The 5481-nt window shown below is 38.4% G+C and overlaps 1 pseudogene; it reads right to left on the bottom strand.

The window, feature by feature from the left end:
• Positions 1-1988: 1988 nt before the first annotated feature.
• Positions 1989-2087, bottom strand: LOC138170758 (U6 spliceosomal RNA; annotated as a pseudogene).
• Between the last annotated feature and the right edge of the window lie 3394 nt (positions 2088-5481).

The raw sequence follows: 5481 nt of genomic DNA, 5'->3' as shown, positions 1-5481 counted from the left end.
AGATAATTTTGTCCTCTGATTATTAAAATCAAGCAAAGTATAAAACAAGGAGATTTGTCATTGTTATGGAAGATGCCAGAGAGTCCAAAAGGTTTCCATTAGATGATGTTACTCCAGATACTCCTGCCTCTTTAATGAGATCCATGGTACTTAAAAGTTTCTGATCAAGAGCCCAATCAATTAACAAATATATATTAGACACTTATAGTACTAAGTGATAGGAACACTAAGATATACCTGTCCTCAAGAAGCATGCACTCTACTTGTGTGGATCCAATAAGCTACACCAGAAAAATCAAATGGACAAAGAATCCAGACTATTATGTAATTGTAAATTGTGGTTTGGCCTTCATTCTTGAAGAGGACCATGACATCAGGGAGGTGATGGCATGATTTGAGTGAAGGAGGTCTGTGCAAAGTCACCAACCTCACTTTCTCCAACAGTCATCTGGGTCCAGTGACCTGATATCAATCAGGATGACTGGAGGTGGCCCAGGATGTAGTGGGAGACTTTGGTCCTTTTAGGCTAAGGTCTTTTCAGGTTCTTACTTTAAGTGAGGCAACCCACATTCAGTGAATAGGCCTCTTTAAGAAGTGAGTCAAAGGATGGACCCTTTAGTCAAAGTAATAATAATAAGGCCAGTCCATTGAGCTAATCCATTACTACATAGTGGATAGACACTGCAAATGGTCAATGAATCAGACCCTGAACTGAATAGTGGGTTGGATTGTATTTTGGAAAGGTTCCAATCATCTCCTTAAAATAGAAACCCAACTTTTAATATTCATATTGTTCAGGTAATGCTAAAAAGCTATAAATCATAAACACCACAATCTCTGAAGAATAAAAATTGCAGTTGTCTGAAAGAGCCATGAGGAAAGTATTGGTGGATATAAACTACACCAATGACTTACATGGAAGGGGATGGGGGAAACAAACATTTATTAAGTGCTTACTATGTTCCAGGCAATACAAATACAAGCAAGGGAACCATAGTGCTTTCCCTCAAGGAACGTATATTCTGATGAGGGAAGACAATATACACAAAGGGGAACTTTAAAGGAAGGAGATGTAGGTATCAGATGCAAGAGGCATCAATCCAAAAAGTCAGAAACAGATCCAGGAGAGGAACAAAGTTAGGCTAGTCTGGGTCCTTCCACAAAATGGAGGCTCCAGAAGGGAGTTGCCAATAGAGACGGAGTGAAGTCTTGTGCAAAGAGCCTCTGGGTTAATGGGCTGCTGCGGAGTGAGAAGGCCACAGGTGCTAAGGTAAATTCCAGGATGCCACAGCAATAGCAGCATGGTTTTGAAGTTTACAAAATCAGGAACATGCAAAGATTAACATAAGTAATAGCATCTAGGAGATGTCTTATCAGAAAGAAGGTGGTTTGGTTATACATTGAGATTGAGGAAAGCAGTTATGGGAAGCTATCTGGAAAAGTTATGGGAAGAAATGGACAAGAGCTAAATGGAATAAGGTATGGATAGATTGAAATCTACATCATGGGAGGGAGAGTCTACATCTATGAAACCACAGAACTTGGTAATGGAAGGCATAGTTATCTCTTCCTTCCTATACACAATAAATGAACACTTAAGACCTATTAGCCAATAAGAGATACATTGGGATCTTTACTCATTTAGACAGGGACTATCCTGTTAGATGTAATTGTTATAATCACAGGACTAATTGGCCTTCAGAGATTTTTCATTCATCTTTCCTGCCTCCGGGTTCTTAACTTATTTGACAGAAATGAATCTAACTCCTGCTCATAAATCCCAAAAACAGGATTGCGTGGGTATCATTTGAATTTTGAATATTAGGAAAACCTCTAAGTCACAAACACATTTTCAAAGAATCTATATATGTATTATTTAATGTTTATTCCTAGAAACAAGAATTCATCTACCAACAAACAAATTAATTTTCTATTTTACCATTTCTTTTATTTACAAACACATATTCTCTTTCCTTTCCTTTTTTTAAAGAAATATGGAGTGCTTCACAAATTTGAATGTCATCCTTGAGTAGGACCATGCTAATCTATCATTCTAGTTTTAGTACATGTGCTACCCAAGGAAGCACCTTCTTCTCATTTCCAATTTTATCTCTTTTTTTTATTGCACACTTCACTATTATCACTCAACCTTTGTAGACATTCATATTGGGTCTATAATTTTTGGGAATTTTGCCCCTCTTATTTGTAATCAGCATAATTTTGTCATATTTTTCTCTCTAGAAGTTCCCAGAAACCCTTTCCACATATGCCTGTTTACCTCATTTCTTCCTCACTCTGTCATTTGTCAATTGACTCCAAAATTCTTTAGCTGTCACACAAATGACTGACAGATATTACTGGGTCTTAGATTTGACCATAAACTTCTTACACAATACCTAAAGTGTCATACATTTACTGTTTCTCAATTTGTTTATCTCATATAAATTTGGTTGCTTTCAATCTAAAATTGATCTTCTAAAAAGATCTTCTAAATCTAATTTTTTTCTAACTGTGTATTTATACATTGCCCTTCCATTTCTACCTTGTTTAAAATTCTGTTCTTCCTCCCATACTATAGCCTTTCCATTATCAAGTGTGTGATTCTGTAAGGAAATTATTTTTGCCTTCTTTTGTATCTCCAGTTAGTCAATCAGTCAGTAAGCATTTATTAAGTACTTACTTTTTAAAGTGAACATGCACTAATTAAGTGCTTTCTATGCGCCAGGACTGACTGGGTGAAATCTCCTGTGTGAAACCTCCAAACTTAAAGGGAGAATTTATTAAAGAAACAAAAGATATGGTACCAAAAAAGAACCCTTTTTCCATCTCTAAAATTCTGGAAGCAATTATGTTCTTACAAAAGGCACCAGCTTGACAGTCCTCAAAAAATGAAAATCTTTTTATCCCATGAACTACACACTTGGCTCCAAAGAATTCTTTGCTGAGACAAGTCTAGTTCTACCCACCCCACCAGCACACTTGAATCTGGTTTAAGTGTGAAAATTGGGTTCTGAGATGGTACCAATCTTCCCAGCTTTACAATGCTTTTCTATTAACATCAGCCCTGAAGTTTCTAGACTAGAACTAATTTCCTCCCAGTTGCATGGATGCCAGGAAGGATGCCCATCAAGGCTATGCCTTGGGGACTCTTCTTTCCCTCTAGGGTCTGTCTCTCACTTGGTGGTCTTATCAGCTCAGCTTTGATTATCTTCCCTAGGCATGACTGTCAGATCTATATCGCCAGTCTTCGCCTCCATTACCATATCACCAACTTCATTGGGGGCATCTCAAACTAGATTCCCATGAGCAACATGTCCAAAACCAAACTCCTTCTCTTCTCTTCAATCCCTCCCTTCTTCCCAGTTTCTCTGTAATTATTGAAGGTACCACTATCTTTCTAATCACACAGGCTCACAACCTCAATGTCATCCTAAACTCTTAACTCTCATCCTATGAAGTTAATATGTTGACAAATATTTTCATTTCTGCTTTTCACCTTGGATACTTCCATCCCTTTCTCTCTCTTCACATGGCCATCACGCTAATTCAGGCCTTCATCCCCCTCACCTGGACTATTGCAATGGCCTTCTAATGGTTCCTCCTGCTTCCAGTCTCTGCCTTCACCAATTCATTTTCACACAGTTACCAAATTGATTTTTTAAAAGCATAGTTCTAATCACCTGCTCAAAAGACTCCAGTGGCTCCCTATTACCTCCAAGAACCATGAAAGGTCTTGTGTTTGGTACTTAAAGATCTTCATAACCTGTCCCTTTCCTACTTTTCCAGGCTATTTATACTTTACTCCCTTTTACACATTCTATGATCCAGCAGCACTGTCCTACTAAATGATCCTCCCACATGACCCTCAATCTCCCATCTCCACAACTTTGCCCTGACCCCCATGTGTGGAGTGCTCTCCCTTTCCACCAATGCCTCTTGGCTTCTCTGGATTCCTTTAAGATTCAAGTGAGATCCTACCCTCTGCAGAAGACCTTCTTTGTAACTTCAGTTGCTAGAGTCTTCCTCCTCTGCAATTACCTCCCTACTCCATACCGTATGTCTTTTTGGTACCTTGTTATTTACATGTTGTCTCCCCCATTAGAATGTGGGCTCCTTGAGGGCAGGGATAGTTTTTCTCTTTCGTTGTATCCCCAGAATTTAGCGCAGTGTTTGTTAAATAATAAGTACTTAAATGCTTGATTTAACTAGTTCAATTGTGAAAGAAAGCCAGAGACTTACAGCAACATTTTTCAGCTCAGCCCAGAGCCTACCAAATAGCAACACATGGGCAGGAGTGGAGATGGGAGTGAGAGAGGAGATAACCTCCTAGAACTTAATTTTCCTCCTAGATAGTAGTCAGGACTACTTAGTTCAACTTCCTATACCCCTCTAGGACTGCAGTACTGCTGGTAGAGCCGCTTCCGGGCTTGCCAATATCATAACCATTGGAATCCAAGGACTTAACGTCAAATTGGACTAATTTTGAGAACGGAATGAACCAAATAGCCATTTACCTTTCAGGGCACTTCTACTAAGAAGGGCATAAGCACCAATGCTCCTACACGTATAACTAATCCCTTTCATCACTGCTCAAGGATGTGACTCCATTACTTCATGTTTCCTTATGGGTGGCAAAAATCTATGTCATCTTTATTACTCAACATTCCCTTAATAGTTAAAATGCAAACCCTCAATTCTCTGTGTGACTTTTGCTGTCTTTCACAGTCTCCCAGCACTGAGAAAAACAGGTACTCAATTTTTACTGATTAATCATCTCTGATATCACAGAATTTTAAATGTTCTACAGAATCAATGAGAAAGAGGGTAGTATAGTGAGAAAGGGCTGGCCTTGGAGTCTGAAACACCTGTTTTGAAGTCTTACCTTTGATACATACTAGTGATATGATCATGGGCAAATTATTTCACTTCTCAGTCCCCCGGGCAACTGCATTAGTCCCTAAATAAAGAGTTGGTGGACAAAGTTTCCACACTGTGAGTTACAAATCACCAAAAATTGACAAGGAGTACATAACTCTGAGCATTGAATAAAACTCAACATCTGAAAATTCCTTTAACAAACTAGGATCTATATAAAATAGCATTACACTAATTTTTTTCTACATTGCTATTTAAATCTCTAGGCAGTCAGAACCCAGTGCAAAGCAACTGGAATCCAAAGCACCACTGACCAATCCTCAATTATGGCATTCACCCTACTTCTACCTCCCTTAAAATTCCCTGGGAAAACTGCTAATACCATTATGAGATATATCACTACTGGTGGAAATGACCTCCATAAATTACTTGAAAGTTACTAATTGAAATATACTACTGGGATATGATATCTGTAATCTGTTCAGTACAAGAAGAGTAGTTGTGTTTCATATCAAACTGTATTTGGCCCTGTGCACAAAGCTTACAAATCTCTAATGTCAAGCCCATGTTAAAGTTCCATTTGTTCAGGGAAGATTTGAAGAACAT

This window comes from Petaurus breviceps, unplaced genomic scaffold (assembly GCF_028583685.1).
Source record: "Petaurus breviceps papuanus isolate PSGF00001 unplaced genomic scaffold, PetGlider_PUasm1.0 38, whole genome shotgun sequence".
Lineage (NCBI taxonomy): Eukaryota > Metazoa > Chordata > Mammalia > Diprotodontia > Petauridae > Petaurus > Petaurus breviceps.
Note: the sequence above shows the minus strand (reverse complement) of the source record. Positions and strands in the feature narration are given on the sequence as shown.